The sequence below is a fragment of the Pseudophryne corroboree genome, unplaced genomic scaffold (assembly GCF_028390025.1).
Source record: "Pseudophryne corroboree isolate aPseCor3 unplaced genomic scaffold, aPseCor3.hap2 scaffold_2082, whole genome shotgun sequence".
Classification (NCBI taxonomy): domain Eukaryota; kingdom Metazoa; phylum Chordata; class Amphibia; order Anura; family Myobatrachidae; genus Pseudophryne; species Pseudophryne corroboree.
The window spans coordinates 38,966-58,318 of record NW_026968725.1 but is presented as its reverse complement, the minus strand read 5'-3'; the positions used below and the strand labels follow the sequence as shown (position 1 = coordinate 58,318).

At 34.9% G+C, this 19,353-nt stretch overlaps 1 non-coding gene across 1 annotated transcript; it reads right to left on the bottom strand.

Moving 5' to 3' along the window:
- Positions 1-1,640: 1,640 nt before the first annotated feature.
- Positions 1,641-1,803, bottom strand: LOC135006176 (U1 spliceosomal RNA). Its single transcript, XR_010206518.1, has one exon. It is a non-coding gene; the product is annotated as a U1 spliceosomal RNA (small nuclear RNA).
- Between the last annotated feature and the right edge of the window lie 17,550 nt (positions 1,804-19,353).

Sequence of the window (19,353 nt, the reverse complement as noted above, 5' to 3'; positions counted from 1 at the left end):
CTGGGTGGGATTGAACCACCAACCTTTTGGTTAATAGCCTTATACACTAACTGATTGCGCCACAGCGACACTTTTCAAAAGTACATACTGACAAAGGCTAATAAGCATTCATCTAGAACGTTTCCTAGAAACATTTTAAAAAGTCAATAATGTGGAGAGTTTTTGTAAGATGTTTCTTCCATCAACCAATGAAGAAACACATTGGTACTTTCCTATGATGAGTGAGTGCTTCAGGATCTCTTGCACTTACATGTGCAGCAGAGTACTGTAATGGAAGCATGCTGGGTCCATAACCCAGAGGTAGGCAGATTGAAACTATCCTCTGCTATATGCATTGTTTTTATTAATTAAAGTAATCCAAAACTGGGATTGATATTTTTGCTCTTTTATTTTTACTTAAAGTACAATAACTTTTACCATTTTAATTTGTTTTAATAGTATATTGACAGTATTGTTTTCTTTCAAAAATCCAATTAATTTTCTTTACCCGATTATTAAAATGGTAATTGACAAAAACAATCTACATTGTCACCAGAAGAGCAGTACAAAATGTACAAGTGATATATTAAAATCATCTTTCCAGCTTGAATTTCAATGATGCCTTGGTGCAACAATTTTGTGAGAAACATCTTCACCCATAAAGAAAGATTTTCTTAATTCCTTACCTGTGTGCTGATTAGATATCACCTTGTTTTCACATTAAACAGACTTCCCCATGAGGAAGCAGCAAGGATGCAGTGACGTTTATGTTTCCTGGTGTCAACCTGTATTATTTCAGTAGACATTGAAATGAGGATGCATCTTGCTGCCTTTCCAATGAAGCAAGTTTAATTCAGTAATAGGTGAAAAACCATTCCTACAAAGGTGTTAATCAGAGACTTGGCTTTGTGGACACTTTTCAGAGAGCAAATTTGTTAGCATAAACATAAAATCAGAAAATGAAGAGCTGTTTAATCACTCAATTGGACTTTTCTGCCAGCATAATTTTTTTTCTCTGCAACCCACTGCTAAATTGTGCTTCCTAGCTGTTTTTTATAAAATCACTTAATCAAATCTAATTCTGATTACATCAGAGAAGGCCGGGTACCCTACACCATAAGAGGGGGTTTGAAATTTTGACTTGTCTACTTAAAGATCACCAAAATCTGATAACAAGGTCTATTACGTCCCTGGGTGGGATTGAATCACCAACCTTTAGGTTAATAGCCATACACACTAACTGATTGCGCCACAGCGACACTTTGCAAAAGTACATACTGACAAAGGCTAATAAGCATTCATCTAGAACGTTTCCTAGAAAAACTTTAAAAAGTCAATAATCTGGAGAATTTTTGTAAGAAACACATTGGTACATTCCCATGATGAGTGAGTGCTTCAGGATCTCTTGCACTTACATGGGCTATTAACCAAAAGGTTCCCACCCAGTGATGTAATTGACCTTGTGATCAGATTTTGGTGATCTTTAAGTAGACAAGTCAAAATTTCAAACCCCCTCTTATGGTGTAGGGTACCTGGCCTTCTCTGACGTAATCAGAGTTAGATTTAATTAAGGTGCACAAGGGCATAGAAGGGAGCGGTTTAAGAAAAGAGAAGTGGAAACAGACAGCAAACTAGGCTGGAGAGAGACCTGAGACAAAGAGATCTGAATTATACGAGAGCCGACCAGGGGAAACACAAATTATGCAGTCAAGTTTCCCACATTTGGGGAAATCGCAGGAGCAGCACACCCAGAGTGCAATGGGTGAGCCTTTCCCTGGGAGAAGCACCTTCCTGATCATAGTATCTCACCTGGCAGGTAAGTAGGAGTTGGGCTAGTGCTGGGGAGGGTCGCTGCTCGGGTACCCCCCTGTCAAGTGAAGGAGATCCAACTGAGGCAGCACAAGGGAACTCTCGAAAGAAGAACAAGGCTAGAGGAAGATCTGAGACAAAGAAATCTGACTTTTACCAGAGCTGACCAGAGGAAAGCACAAACACAGTACCCCACTACCACCAGGAAACATTAACGCCACTGCATCCTTGCTGCTTTCTCATGTGGAAGTCTATTTAATGTGAAAACAAGGTGATATCTAATTAGCACACAGAAAAGAAAATTAAGTGAATTTTTGAAAGAAAACAATACTGTCAATATACTATTAAAACAAATTAAATTGGTAAAAGTTATTGTACTTTAAGTAAAAATAAAAGAGCAAAAATATCAATCCCAGTTTTGGATTACTTTAATTAACAAAAAAAATGCATATAGCAGAGGATAGTTTCAATCTTTCTACCTCTGGGTTATGGGCCCAGCATGCTTCCATTGCAGTACTCTGCTGCACATGTAAGTGCAAGAGATCCTGAAGCACTCACTCATCATGGGAAAGTACCAATGTGTTTCTTCATTGGTTGATGGCAGAAACATCTTACAAAAACACTCCAGATTATTGACTTTTTAAAGTTTTTCTAGGAAACGTTCTAGATGATTGTTTATTAGCCTTTGTCAGTATGTAATTTTGCAAAGTGTCGCTGTGGCGCAATCAGTTAGTGTGTATGGCTATTAACCAAAAGGTTGGTGGTTCAATCCCACCCAGGGATGTAATTGACTTTGTTATCAGATTTTGGTGATCTTTAAGTAGACAAGTCAAAATTTCAAACCCCCTGTTATGGTGGTAGGTATTTAGACTTCTCTGATGTAATCAGAGTTAGATTTGATTCAGTGATTTTATAAAAACAGCTAGGAAGCACAATTTAGCAGTGGGTTGCAGAGAAAAAGAAATATGCTGGCAAAAAAATCCAATTGAGTGATTAAACAGCTCTTGGATGGTTTTTCACCTATTACTAAATTAAACTTGCTTCATTGGAAAGGCAGCAAGATGCATCCTCATTTCAATATCTACTGAAATAATACAGGTTGACACCAGGAAACATTAACGCCACTGCATCCTTGCTGCTTTCTCATGTGGAAGTCTGTTTAATGTGAAAACAAGGTGATATCTTATTAGCACACAGGTAAGGAATTAAGAAAATCTTTATTAAAGGGTGAAGATGTTTCTCACAAAATCGTTGCCCCAATGCATCATTGAAATTCAAGCTGGAAAGATGATTTTAATATATCACTTGTACATTTTGTATTGCTCTTCTGGTGACAATGTAGTTTGTTTTTGTCAATTACCATTTTAATAATCGGGTAAAGAAAATTAATTGGATTTTTGAAAGAAAACAATACTGTCAATATACTATTAAAACAAATTAAAATGGTAAAAGTTATTGTACTTTAAGTAAAAATAAAAGAGCAAAAATATCAATCCCAGTTTTGGATTACTTTAATTAACAAAAAAAAATGCATATAGCAGAGGATAGTTTCAATCTGCCTACCTCTGGGTTATGGACCCGGCATGCTTCCATTACAGTACTCTGCTGCACATGTAAGTGCAAGAGGTCCTGAAGCACTCACTTATCATGGGAAAGTTCCAATGTGTTTCTTTATTGGTTGATGGAAGAAACATCTTACAAAAACTCTCCACATTATTGACTTTTTAAAATGTTTCTAGGAAACGTTCTAGATGAATGCTTATTAGCATTTGTCAGTATGTACTTTTGCAAAGTGTCGCTGTGGCGCAATCAGTCTGTGTGTATGGTTATTAACTAAAAGGTTGGTGGTTCAATCCCACCCAGGGACGTAATTGACCTTGTTATCAGATTTTGGTGATCTTTAAGTAGACAAGTCAAAATTTCAAACCCCCTGTTATGGTGTAGGGTACCTGGCCTTCTCTGATGTAATCAGAGTTAGATTTGATTCAGTGATTTTATAAAAACAGCTAGGAAGCACAATTTAGCAGTGAGTTGCAGAGAAAAAGAAATATGCTGGCAAAAAAATCCAATTGAGTGATTAAACAGCTCTTCATTTTCTGGCTTTATTTTTATGCTAACAAATTTGTTCTCTGAAAAGTGTCCACAAAGCCAAGTCTCTGATTAACACCTTTGTAGGGATGGTTTTTCACCTATTACTAAATTAAACTTGCTTCATTGGAAAGGCAGCAAGATGCATCCTCATTTCAATGTCTACTGAAATAATACAGGTTGACACCAGGAAACATTAACGCCACTGCATCCTTGCTGCTTTCGCATGTGGAAGTCTGTTTAATGTGAAAACAAGGTGATATCTAATTAGCACACAGGTAAGGAATTAAGAAAATCTTTATTTAAGGGTGAAGATGTTTCTCACAAAATCGTTGCCCCAATGCATCATTGAAATTCAAGCTGGAAAGATGATTTTAATATATCACTTGTACATTTTGTATTGCTCTTCTGGTGACAATGTAGTTTGTTTTTGTCAATTACCATTATAAAAATAGGGTAAAGAAAATTAAGTGGATTTTTGAAAGAAAACAATACTGTCAATATACTATTAAAACAAATTAAAATGGTAAAAGTTATTGTACTTTAAAGTAAAAATAAAAGAGCAAAAATATCAATCCCAGTTTTGGATTACTTTAATTAACAATAAAAAATGCATATAGCAGAGGATAGTTTCAATCTGCCTACCTCTGGGTTATGGGCCCAGCATGTTTCCAATGCAGTACTCTGCTGCACATGTAAGTGCAAGAGATCCTGAAGCACTCACTCATCATGGGAAAGTACCAATGTGTTTCTTCGTTGGTTGATGGAAGAAACATCTTACAAAAACTCTCCAGATTATTGACTTTTTAAAGTTTTTCTAGGAAACGTTCTAGATGAATGCTTATTAGCCTTTGTCAGTATGTAAGTTTGCAAAGTGTCTCTGTGGCGCAATCGGTTAGTGTGTTTGGTTATTAATCAAAGGGTTGGTGGTTCAATCCCACCCAGGGATGTAATTGACCTTATTATCAGATTTTGGTGATCTTTAAGTAGACTAGTCAAAATTTCAAACCCCCTCTTATGGTGTAGGGTACCTGGCCTTCTCTGATGTAATCAGAGTTAGATTTGATTAAGTGATTTTATAAAAAAACAGCTAGGAAGCACAATTTAGCAGTGGGTTGCAGAGAAAAAGAAATATGCTGGCAGAAAAATCCAATTGAGTGATTAAACTGCTCTTCATTTTCTGGCTTTATTTTTATGCTAACTAATTTGTTCTCTGAAAAGTGTCCACAAAGCCAAGTGTCTGATTAACATCTTTGTAGGGATGGTTTTTCACCTATTACTAAATTAAACTTGCTTCATTGGAAAGGCAGCAAGATGCATCCTCATTTCAATATCTACGGAAATAATACAGGTTGACACCAGGAAACATTAACGCCACTGCATCTTTGCTGTTTTCTCATGTGGAAGTCTGTTTAATGTGAAAACAAGGTGATATCTAATTAGCACACAGGTAAGGAATTAAGAAAATCTTTATTTAAGGGTGAAGATGTTTCTCACAAAATTGTTGCCCCAATGCATCATTGAAATTCAAGCTGGAAAGATGATTTTAATATATCACTTGTACATTTTGTATTGCTCTTCTGGTGACAATGTAGTTTGTTTTTGTCAATTACCATTTTAATAATCGGGTAAAGAAAATTAATTGGATTTTTGAAAGAAAACAATACTGTCAATATACTATTAAAACAAATTAAAATGGTAAAAGTTATTGTACTTTAAGTAAAAATAAAAGAGCACAAATATCAATCCCAGTTTTGGATTACTTTAATTAACAAAAAAAATGCATATAGCAGAGGATAGTTTCAATCTGCCTACCTCTGGGTTATGGACCCAGCATGCTTCCATTACAGTACTCTGCTGCACATGTAAGTGCAAGAGATCCTGAAGCACTCACTCATCATGGGAAAGTACCAATGTGTTTCTTCATTGGTTGATGGAAGAAACATCTTACAAAAACTCTCCAGATTATTGACTATTTAAAGTTTTTATAGGAAACGTTCTAGATGAATGCTTATTAGCCTTTGTCAGTAAATACTTTTGCAAAGTGTCGCTGTGGCGCAATCAGTTAGTGTGTATGGCTATTAACCAAAAGGTTGTTGGTTCAACCCCACCCAGGGACGTAATTGACCTTGTTATCAGATTTTGTTGATCTTTAAGTAGACAAGTCAAAATTTCGAAAACCCCTGTTATGGTGTAGGGTACCTGGCCTTCTCTGATGTAATCAGAGTTAGATTTGATTCGGTGATTTTATAAAAACAGCTAGGAAGCACAATTTAGCAGTGGGTTGCAGAGAAAAAGAAATATGCTGGCAAAAAAATCCAATTGAGTGATTAAACAGCTCTTCATTTTCTGGCTTTATTTTTATGCTAACAAATTTGTTCTCTGAAAAGTGTCCACAAAGCCAAGTATCTGATTAACATCTTTGTAGGGATGGTTTTTCACCTATTACTAAATTAAACTTGCTTCATTGGAAAGGCAGCAAGATGCATCCTCATTTCAATATCTACTGAAATAATACAGGTTGACACCAGGAAACATTAACGCCACTGCATCCTTGCTGCTTTCTCATGTGGAAGTCTGTTTAATGTGAAAACAAGGTGATATCTAATTAGCACACAGGTAAGGAATTAAGAAAATCTTTATTTAAGGGTGAAGATTTTTCTCACAAAATCGTTGCCCCAATGCATCATTGAAATTCAAGCTGGAAAGATGATTTTAATATATCACTTGTACATTTTGTATTGCTCTTCTGGTGACAATGTAGTTTGCTTTTGTCAATTACCATTTTAATAATCGGGTAAAGAAAATTAATTGGATTTTTGAAAGAAAACAATACTGTCAATATACTATTAAAACAAATTAAAATGGTAAAAGTTATTGTACTTTAAGTAAAAATAAAAGAGCAAAAATATCAATCCCAGTTTTGGATTACTTTAATTAACAAAAAAAATGCATATAGCAGAGGATAGTTTCAATCTGCCTACCTCTGGGTTATGGACCCAGCATGCTTCCATTACAGTACTCTGCTGCACATGTAAGTGCAAGAGATCCTGAAGCACTCACTCATCATGGGAAAGTACCAATGTGTTTCTTCATTGGTTGATGGAAGAAACATCTTACAAAAACTCTCCACATTATTGACTTTTTAAAATGTTTCTAGGAATCGTTCTAGATGAATGCTTATTAGTCTTTGTCAGTAAGTACTTTTGCAAAGTGTCGCTGTGGCGCAATCAGTTAGTGTGTGAGGCTATTAACCAAAAGGTTGGTGGTTCAATCCCACCCAGGGACTTAATTGACCTTGTTATCAGATTTTGGTGATCTTTAAGTAGACAAGTCAAAATTTCAAACCCCCTGTTATGGTGTAGGGTACCTGGCCTTCTCTGATGTAATCAGAGTTAGATTTGATTTAGTGATTTTATAAAAACAGCTAGGAAGCACAATTTAGCAGTGGGTTGCAGAGAAAAAGAAATATGCTGGCAAAAAAATCCAATTGAGTGATTAAACAGCTCTTCATTTTCTGGCTTTATTTTTATGCTAACAAATTTGTTCTCTGAAAAGTGTCCACAAAGCCAAGTATCTGATTAACATCTTTGTAGGGATGGTTTTTCACCTATTACTAAATTAAACTTGCTTCATTGGAAAGGCAGCAAGATGCATCCTCATTTCAATATCTACGGAAATAATACAGGTTGACACCAGGAAACATTAACGCCACTGCATCTTTGCTGTTTTCTCATGTGGAAGTCTGTTTAATGTGAAAACAAGGTGATATCTAATTAGCACACAGGTAAGGAATTAAGAAAATCTTTATTTAAGGGTGAAGATGTTTCTCACAAAATCGTTGCCCCAATGCATCATTGAAATTCAAGCTGGAAAGATGATTTTAATATATCACTTGTACATTTTGTATTGCTCTTCTGGTGACAATGTAGTTTGTTTTTGTCAATTACCATTTTAATAATCGGGTAAAGAAAATTAATTGGATTTTTGAAAGAAAACAATACTGTCAATATACTATTAAAACAAATTAAAATGGTAAAAGTTATTGTACTTTAAGTAAAAATAAAAGAGCACAAATATCAATCCCAGTTTTGGATTACTTTAATTAACAAAAAAAATGCATATAGCAGAGGATAGTTTCAATCTGCCTACCTCTGGGTTATGGACCCAGCATGCTTCCATTACAGTACTCTGCTGCACATGTAAGTGCAAGAGATCCTGAAGCACTCACTCATCATGGGAAAGTACCAATGTGTTTCTTCATTGGTTGATGGAAGAAACATCTTACAAAAACTCTCCAGATTATTGACTATTTAAAGTTTTTATAGGAAACGTTCTAGATGAATGCTTATTAGCCTTTGTCAGTAAATACTTTTGCAAAGTGTCGCTGTGGCGCAATCAGTTAGTGTGTATGGCTATTAACCAAAAGGTTGGTGGTTCAACCCCACCCAGGGACGTAATTGACCTTGTTATCAGATTTTGTTGATCTTTAAGTAGACAAGTCAAAATTTCGAAAACCCCTGTTATGGTGTAGGGTACCTGGCCTTCTCTGATGTAATCAGAGTTAGATTTGATTCGGTGATTTTATAAAAACAGCTAGGAAGCACAATTTAGCAGTGGGTTGCAGAGAAAAAGAAATATGCTGGCAAAAAAATCCAATTGAGTGATTAAACAGCTCTTCATTTTCTGGCTTTATTTTTATGCTAACAAATTTGTTCTCTGAAAAGTGTCCACAAAGCCAAGTATCTGATTAACATCTTTGTAGGGATGGTTTTTCACCTATTACTAAATTAAACTTGCTTCATTGGAAAGGCAGCAAGATGCATCCTCATTTCAATATCTACTGAAATAATACAGGTTGACACCAGGAAACATTAACGCCACTGCATCCTTGCTGCTTTCTCATGTGGAAGTCTGTTTAATGTGAAAACAAGGTGATATCTAATTAGCACACAGGTAAGGAATTAAGAAAATCTTTATTTAAGGGTGAAGATTTTTCTCACAAAATCGTTGCCCCAATGCATCATTGAAATTCAAGCTGGAAAGATGATTTTAATATATCACTTGTACATTTTGTATTGCTCTTCTGGTGACAATGTAGTTTGCTTTTGTCAATTACCATTTTAATAATCGGGTAAAGAAAATTAATTGGATTTTTGAAAGAAAACAATACTGTCAATATACTATTAAAACAAATTAAAATGGTAAAAGTTATTGTACTTTAAGTAAAAATAAAAGAGCAAAAATATCAATCCCAGTTTTGGATTACTTTAATTAACAAAAAAAATGCATATAGCAGAGGATAGTTTCAATCTGCCTACCTCTGGGTTATGGACCCAGCATGCTTCCATTACAGTACTCTGCTGTACATGTAAGTGCAAGAGATCCTGAAGCACTCACTCATCATGGGAAAGTACCAATGTGTTTCTTCATTGGTTGATGGAAGAAACATCTTACAAAAACTCTCCACATTATTGACTTTTTAAAATGTTTCTAGGAATCGTTCTAGATGAATGCTTATTAGTCTTTGTCAGTAAGTACTTTTGCAAAGTGTCGCTGTGGCGCAATCAGTTAGTGTGTGAGGCTATTAACCAAAAGGTTGGTGGTTCAATCCCACCCAGGGACTTAATTGACCTTGTTATCAGATTTTGGTGATCTTTAAGTAGACAAGTCAAAATTTCAAACCCCCTGTTATGGTGTAGGGTACCTGGCCTTCTCTGATGTAATCAGAGTTAGATTTGATTTAGTGATTTTATAAAAACAGCTAGGAAGCACAATTTAGCAGTGAGTTGCAGAGAAAAAGAAATATGCTGGCAAAAAAATCCAATTGAGTGATTAAACAGCTCTTCATTTTCTGGCTTTATTTTTATGCTAACAAATTTGTTCTCTGAAAAGTGTCCACAAAGCCAAGTCTCTGATTAACATCTTTGTAGGGATGGTTTTTCACCTATTACTAAATTAAACTTGCTTCATTGGAAAGGCAGCAAGATGCATCCTCATTTCAATGTCTACTGAAATAATACAGGTTGACACCAGGAAACATTAACGCCACTGCATCCTTGCTGCTTTCGCATGTGGAAGTCTGTTTAATGTGAAAACAAGGTGATATCTAATTAGCACACAGGTAAGGAATTAAGAAAATCTTTATTTAAGGGTGAAGGTGTTTCTCACAAAATCGTTGCCCCAATGCATCATTGAAATTCAAGCTGGAAAGATGATTTTAATATATCACTTGTACATTTTGTATTGCTCTTCTGGTGACAATGTAGTTTGTTTTTGTCAATTACCATTATAATAATAGGGTAAAGAAAATTAAGTGGATTTTTGAAAGAAAACAATACTGTCAATATACTATTAAAACAAATTAAAATGGTAAAAGTTATTGTACTTTAAGTAAAAATAAAAGAGCAAAAATATCAATCCCAGTTTTGGATTACTTTAATTAACAATAAAAAATGCATATAGCAGAGGATAGTTTCAATCTGCCTACCTCTGGGTTATGGGCCCAGCATGCTTTCATTGCAGTACTCTGCTGCACATGTAAGTGCAAGAGATCCTGAAGCACTCACTCATCATGCGAAAGTACCAATGTGTTTCTTCATTGGTTGCTGGAAGAAACATCTTACAAAAACTCTCCAGATTATTGATTTTTTAAAGTTTTTCTAGGAAACGTTCTAGATGAATGCTTATTAGTCTTTGTCAGTATGTACTTTTTGCAAAGTGTCTCTGTGGCGCAATCGGTTAGTGTGTTCAGCTATTAATCAAAAGGTTGGTGGTTCAATCCCTCCCAGGGACATAATTGACCTTGTGATCAGATTTTGGTGATATTTAAGTAGACAAGTCAAAATTGCAAACCCCCTGTTATGGTGTAGGGTACCTGGCCTTCTCTGATGTAATCAGAGTTAGATTTGATTAAGTGATTTTATAAAAAAACAGCTAGGAAGCACAATTTAGCAGTGGGTTGCAGAGAAAAAGAATAATGCTGGCAGAAAAATCCAATTGAGTGATTAAACAGCTCTTCATTTTCTGGCTTTATTTTTATGATAACAAATTTGTTCTCTGAAAAGTGTCCACAAAGCCAAATATCTGATTAACATCTTTGTAGGGATGGTTTTTCACCTATTACTAAATTAAACTTGCTTCATTGGAAAGGCAGCAAGATGCATCCTCATTTCAATATCTACGGAAATAATACAGGTTGACACCAGGAAACATTAACGCCACTGCATCTTTACTGTTTTCTCATGTGGAAGTCTGTTTAATGTGAAAACAAGGTGATATCTAATTAGCACACAGGTAAGGAATTAAGAAAATCTTTATTTAAGGGTGAAGATGTTTCTCACAAAATCGTTGCCCCAATGCATCATTGAAATTCAAGCTGGAAAGATGATTTTAATATATCACTTGTACATTTTGTATTGCTCTTCTGGTGACAATGTAGTTTGTTTTTGTCAATTACCATTTTAATAATCGGGTAAAGAAAATTAAGTGGATTTTTGAAAGAAAACAATACTGTCAATATACTATTAAAACAAATTAAAATGGTAAAAGTTATTGTACTTTAAGTAAAAATAAAAGAGCAAAAATATCAATCCCAGTTTTGGATTACTTTAATTAACAATAAAAAATGCATATAGCAGAGGATAGTTTCAATCTGCCTACCTCTGGGTTATGGGCCCAGCATGCTTTCATTGCAGTACTCTGCTGCACATGTAAGTGCAAGAGATCCTGAAGCACTCACTCATCATGCGAAAGTACCAATGTGTTTCTTCATTGGTTGCTGGAAGAAACATCTTACAAAAACTCTCCAGATTATTGATTTTTTAAAGTTTTTCTAGGAAACGTTCTAGATGAATGCTTATTAGTCTTTGTCAGTATGTACTTTTTGCAAAGTGTCTCTGTGGCGCAATCGGTTAGTGTGTTCAGCTATTAATCAAAAGGTTGGTGGTTCAATCCCTCCCAGGGACATAATTGACCTTGTGATCAGATTTTGGTGATATTTAAGTAGACAAGTCAAAATTGCAAACCCCCTGTTATGGTGTAGGGTACCTGGCCTTCTCTGATGTAATCAGAGTTAGATTTGATTAAGTGATTTTATAAAAAAACAGCTAGGAAGCACAATTTAGCAGTGGGTTGCAGAGAAAAAGAATAATGCTGGCAGAAAAATCCAATTGAGTGATTAAACAGCTCTTCATTTTCTGGCTTTATTTTTATGATAACAAATTTGTTCTCTGAAAAGTGTCCACAAAGCCAAATATCTGATTAACATCTTTGTAGGGATGGTTTTTCACCTATTACTAAATTAAACTTGCTTCATTGGAAAGGCAGCAAGATGCATCCTCATTTCAATATCTACGGAAATAATACAGGTTGACACCAGGAAACATTAACGCCACTGCATCTTTACTGTTTTCTCATGTGGAAGTCTGTTTAATGTGAAAACAAGGTGATATCTAATTAGCACACAGGTAAGGAATTAAGAAAATCTTTATTTAAGGGTGAAGATGTTTCTCACAAAATCGTTGCCCCAATGCATCATTGAAATTCAAGCTGGAAAGATGATTTTAATATATCACTTGTACATTTTGTATTGCTCTTCTGGTGACAATGTAGTTTGTTTTTGTCAATTACCATTTTAATAATCGGGTAAAGAAAATTAAGTGGATTTTTGAAAGAAAACAATACTGTCAATATACTATTAAAACAAATTAAAATGGTAAAAGTTATTGTACTTTAAGTAAAAATAAAAGAGCAAAAATATCAATCCCAGTTTTGGATTACGTTATTTAACAAAAAAAAAATGCATATAGCAGAGGATAGTTTCAATCTGCCTACCTCTGGGTTATGGACCCAGCATGCTTCCATTACAGTACTCTGCTGCACATGTAAGTGCAAAAGATCCTGAAGCACTCACTCATCATGGGAAAGTACCAATGTGTTTCTTCATTGGTTGATGGAAGAAACATCTTACAAAAACTCTCCACATTATTGACTTTTTAAAATGTTTCTAGGAACCGTTCTAGATGAATGCTTATTAGCCTTTGTCAGTATGCACTTTTGCAAAGTGTCGCTGTGGCGCAATCAGTTAGTGTGTAAGGCTATTAACCAAAAGGTTGGTGGTTCAATCCCACCCAGGGACTTAATTGACCTTGTTATCAGATTTTGGTGATCTTTAAGTAGACAAGTCAAAATTTCAAACCCCCTGTTATGGTGTAGGGTACCTGGCCTTCTCTGATGTAGTTAGATTTGATTCAGTGATTTTATAAAAACAGCTAGGAAGCACAATTTAGCAGTGGGTTGCAGAGAAAAAGAAATATGCTGGCAGAAAAATCCAATTGAGTGATTAAACAGCTCTTCATTTTCTGGCTTTATTTTTATGCTAACTAATTTGTTCTCTGAAAAGTGTCCACAAAGCCAAGTATCTGATTAACATATTTGTAGGGATGGTTTTTCATCTATTACTAAATTAAACTTGCTTCATTGGAAAGGCAGCAAGATGCATCCTCATTTCAATATCTACTGAAATAATACAGGTTGACACCAGGAAACATTAACGCCACTGCATCCTTGCTGCTTTCTCATGTGGAAGTCTGTTTAATGTGAAAACAAGGTGATATCTAATTAGCACACAGGTAAGGAATTAAGAAAATCTTTATTTAAGGGTGAAGATGTTTCTCACATAATCGTTGCCCCAATGCATCATTGAAATTCAAGCTGGAAAGATGATTTTAATGTATCACTTGTACATTTTGTATTGCTCTTCTGGTGACAATGTAGTTTGTTTTTGTCAATTACCATTTTAATAATAGGGTAAAGAAAATTAAGTGGATTTTTGAAAGAAAACAATACTGTCAATATACTATTAAAACAAATTAAAATGGTAAAAGTTATTGTACTTTAAGTAAAAATAAAAGCTAAAATATCAATCCCAGTTTTGGATTACTTTAATGAACAAAAAAAAATGCATATAGCAAAGGATAGTTTCAATCTGCCTACCTCTGGGTTATGGGCCCAGCATGCTTCCATTGCAGTACTCTGCTGCACATTTAAGTGCAAGAGATCCTGAAGCACTCACTCATCATGCGAAAGTACCAATGTGTTTCTTCATTGGTTGCTGGAAGAAACATCTTACAAAAACTCTCCAGATTATTGACTTTTTAAAGTTTTTCTAGGAAACGTTCTAGATGAATGCTTATTAGTCTTTGTCAGTATGGACTTTTTGCAAAGTGTCTCTGTGGCGCAATCTGTTAGTGTGTTCAGCTATTAATCAAAAGGTTGGTGGTTCAATCCCACCCAGGGACGTAATTGACCTTGTGATCAGATTTTGGTGATATTTAAGTAGACAAGTCAAAATTGCAAACCCTCTCTTATGGTGTAGGGTACCTGGCCTTCTCTGATGTAATCAGAGTTAGATTTGATTAAGTGATTTTATAAAAAAACAGCTAGGAAGCACAATTTAGCAGTGGGTTGCAGAGAAAAAGAAAAATGCTGGCAGAAAAATCCAATTGAGTGATTAAACAGCTCTTCATTTTCTGGCTTTATTTTTATGATAACAAATTTGTTCTCTGAAAAGTGTCCACAAAGCCAAGTATCTGATTAACATCTTTGTAGGGATGGTTTTTCACCTATTACTAAATTAAACTTGCTTCATTAAAAAGGCAGCAAGATGCATCCTCATTTCAATATCTACAGAAATAATACAGGTTGACACCAGGAAACATTAACACCACTGCATCTTTGCTGTTTTCTCATGTGGAAGTCTGTTTAATGTGAAAACAAGGTGATATCTAATTAGCACACAGGTAAAGAATTAAGAAAATCTTTATTTAAGGGTGAAGATGTTTCTCACAAAATCGTTGCCCCAATGCATCATTGAAATTCAAGCTGGAAAGATGATTTTAATATATCACTTGTACATTTTGTATTGCTCTTCTGGTGACAATGTAGTTTGTTTTTGTCAATTACCATTTTAATAATCGGGTAAAGAAAATTAATTGGATTTTTGAAAGAAAACAATACTGTCAATATACTATTAAAACAAATTAAAATGGTAAAAGTTATTGTACTTTAAGTAAAAATAAAAGCTAAAATATCAATCCCAGTTTTTGATTACTTTAATGAACAAAAAAAAATGCATATAGCAAAGGATAGTTTCAATCTGACTACCTCTGGGTTATGGGCCCAGCATGCTTCCATTGCAGTACTCTGCTGCACATGTAAGTGCAAGAGATCCTGAAGCACTCACTCATCATGCGAAAGTACCAATGTGTTTCTTCGTTGGTTGCTGGAAGAAACATCTTACAAAAACTCTCCAGATTATTGACTTTTTAAAGTTTTTTTAGGAAACGTTCTAGATGAATGCTTATTAGTCTTTGTCAGTATGTACTTTTTGCAAAGTGTCTCTGTGGCGCAATTGGTTAGTGTGTTCAGCTATTAATCAAAAAGTTGGTGGTTCAATCCCACCCAGGGACATAATTGACCTTGTGATCAGATTTTGGTGATATTTAAGTAGACAAGTCAAAATTGCAAACCCCCTCTTATGGTGTAGGGTACCTGGCCTTCTCTGATGTAATCAGAGTTAGATTTGATTAAGTGATTTTATAAAAAAACAGCTAGGAAGCACAATTTAGCAGTGGGTTGCAGAGAAAAAGAAAAATGCTGGCAGAAAAATCCAATTGAGTGATTAAACAGCTCTTCATTTTCTGGCTTTATTTTTATGATAACAAATTTGTTCTCTGAAAAGTGTCCACAAAGCCAAGTATCTGATTAACATTTTTGTAGGGATGGTTTTTCACCTATTACTAAATTAAACTTGCTTCATTGGAAAGGCAGCAAGATGCATCCTCATTTCAATATCTACGGAAATAATACAGGTTGACACCAGGAAACATTAACGCCACTGCATCTTTGCTGTTTTCTCATGTGGAAGTCTGTTTAATGTGAAAACAAGGTGATATCTAATTAGCACACAGGTAAGGAATTAAGAAAATCTTTATTTAAGGGTGAAGATGTTTCTCACAAAATCGTTGCCCCAATGCATCATTGAAATTCAAGCTGGAAAGATGATTTTAATATATCACTTGTACATTTTGTATTGCTCTTCTGGTGACAATGTAGTTTGTTTTTGTCAATTACCATTTTAAAAATCGGGTAAAGAAAATTAATTGGATTTTTGAAAGAAAACAATACTGTCAATATACTATTAAAACAAATTAAAATGGTAAAAGTTATTGTACTTTAAGTAAAAATAAAAGCTAAAATATCAATCCCAGTTTTGGATTACTTTAATGAACAAAAAAAAAATGCATATAGCAAAGGATAGTTTCAATCTGCCTACCTCTGGGTTATGGGCCCAGCATGCTTCCAGTGCAGTACTCTGCTGCACATGTAAGTGCAAGAGATCCTGAAGCACTCACTCATCATGCGAAAGTACCAATGTGTTTCTTCATTGGTTGCTGGAAGAAACATCTTACAAAAACTCTCCAGATTATTGACTTTTTAAAGTTTTTCTAGGAAACGTTCTAGATGAATGCTTATTAGTCTTTGTCAGTATGTACTTTTTGCAAAGTGTCTCTGTGGCGCAATCGGTTAGTGTGTTCAGCTATTAATCAGAAGGTTGGTGGTTCAATCCCACCCAGGGACGTAATTGACATTGTGATCAGATTTTGGTAATATTTAAGTAGACAAGTCAAAATTGCAAAACCCCTCTTATGGTGTAGGGTACCTGGCCTTCTCTGATGTAATCAGAGTTAGATTTGATTAAGTGATTTTATTAAAAAAACAGCTAGGAAGCACAATTTAGCAGTGGGTTGCAGAGAAAAAGAAAAATGCTGGCAGAAAAATCCAATTGAGTGATTAAACAGCTCTTCATTTTCTTGCTTTATTTTTATGATAACAAATTTGTTCTCTGAAAAGTGTCCACAAAGCCAAGTATCTGATTAACATCTTTGTAGGGATGGTTTTTCACCTATTACTAAATTAAACTTGCTTCATTGGAAAGGCAGCAAGATGCATCCTCATTTCAATATCTACGGAAATAATACAGGTTGACACCAGGAAACATTAACGCCACTGCATCTTTGCTGTTTTCTCATGTGGAAGTCTGTTTAATGTGAAAACAAGGTGATATCTAATTAGCACACAGGTAAGGAATTAAGAAAATCTTTATTTAAGGGTGAAGATGTTTCTCACAAAATCGTTGCCCCAATGCATCATTGAAATTCAAGCTGGAAAGATGATTTTAATATATCACTTGTACATTTTGTATTGCTCTTCTGGTGACAATGTAGTTTGTTTTTGTCAATTACCATTTTAATAATCGGGTAAAGAAAATTAATTGGATTTTTGAAAGAAAACAATACTGTCAATATACTATTAAAACAAATTAAAATGGTAAAAGTTATTGTACTTTAAGTAAAAATAAAAGAGCACAAATATCAATCCCAGTTTTGGATTACTTTAATTAACAAAAAAAATGCATATAGCAGAGGATAGTTTCAATCTGCCTACCTCTGGGTTATGGACCCAGCATGCTTCCATTACAGTACTCTGCTGCACATGTAAGTGCAAGAGATCCTGAAGCACTCACTCATCATGGGAAAGTACCAATGTGTTTCTTCATTGGTTGATGGAAGAAACATCTTACAAAAACTCTCCAGATTATTGACTATTTAAAGTTTTTATAGGAAACGTTCTAGATGAATGCTTATTAGCCTTTGTCAGTAAATACTTTTGCAAAGTGTCGCTGTGGCGCAATCAGTTAGTGTGTATGGCTATTAACCAAAAGGTTGGTGGTTCAACCCCACCCAGGGACGTAATTGACCTTGTTATCAGATTTTGTTGATCTTTAAGTAGACAAGTCAAAATTTCGAAAACCCCTGTTATGGTGTAGGGTACCTGGCCTTCTCTGATGTAATCAGAGTTAGATTTGATTCGGTGATTTTATAAAAACAGCTAGGAAGCACAATTTAGCAGTGGGTTGCAGAGAAAAAGAAATATGCTGGCAAAAAAATCCAATTGAGTGATTAAACAGCTCTTCATTTTCTGGCTTTATTTTTATGCTAACAAATTTGTTCTCTGAAAAGTGTCCACAAAGCCAAGTATCTGATTAACATCTTTGTAGGGATGGTTTTTCACCTATTACTAAATTAAACTTGCTTCATTGGAAAGGCAGCAAGATGCATCCTCATTTCAATATCTACTGAAATAATACAGGTTGACACCAGGAAACATTAACGCCACTGCATCCTTGCTGCTTTCTCATGTGGAAGTCTGTTTAATGTGAAAACAAGGTGATATCTAATTAGCACACAGGTAAGGAATTAAGAAAATCTTTATTTAAGGGTGAAGATTTTTCTCACAAAATCGTTGCCCCAATGCATCATTGAAATTCAAGCTGGAAAGATGATTTTAATATATCACTTGTACATTTTGTATTGCTCTTCTGGTGACAATGTAGTTTGCTTTTGTCAATTACCATTTTAATAATCGGGTAAAGAAAATTAATTGGATTTTTGAAAGAAAACAATACTGTCAATATACTATTAAAACAAATTAAAATGGTAAAAGTTATTGTACTTTAAGTAAAAATAAAAGAGCAAAAATATCAATCCCAGTTTTGGATTACTTTAATTAACAAAAAAAATGCATATAGCAGAGGATAGTTTCAATCTGCCTACCTCTGGGTTATGGACCCAGCATGCTTCCATTACAGTACTCTGCTGTACATGTAAGTGCAAGAGATCCTGAAGCACTCACTCATCATGGGAAAGTACCAATGTGTTTCTTCATTGGTTGATGGAAGAAACATCTTACAAAAACTCTCCACATTATTGACTTTTTAAAATGTTTCTAGGAATCGTTCTAGATGAATGCTTATTAGTCTTTGTCAGTAATTACTTTTGCAAAGTGTCGCTGTGGCGCAATCAGTTAGTGTGTGAGGCTATTAACCAAAAGGTTGGTGGTTCAATCCCACCCAGGGACTTAATTGACCTTGTTATCAGATTTTGGTGATCTTTAAGTAGACAAGTCAAAATTTCAAACCCCCTGTTATGGTGTAGGGTACCTGGCCTTCTCTGATGTAATCAGAGTTAGATTTGATTTAGTGATTTTATAAAAACAGCTAGGAAGCACAATTTAGCAGTGAGTTGCAGAGAAAAAGAAATATGCTGGCAAAAAAATCCAATTGAGTGATTAAACAGCTCTTCATTTTCTGGCTTTATTTTTATGCTAACAAATTTGTTCTCTGAAAAGTGTCCACAAAGCCAAGTCTCTGATTAACATCTTTGTAGGGATGGTTTTTCACCTATTACTAAATTAAACTTGCTTCATTGGAAAGGCAGCAAGATGCATCCTCATTTCAATGTCTACTGAAATAATACAGGTTGACACCAGGAAACATTAACGCCACTGCATCCTTGCTGCTTTCGCATGTGGAAGTCTGTTTAATGTGAAAACAAGGTGATATCTAATTAGCAC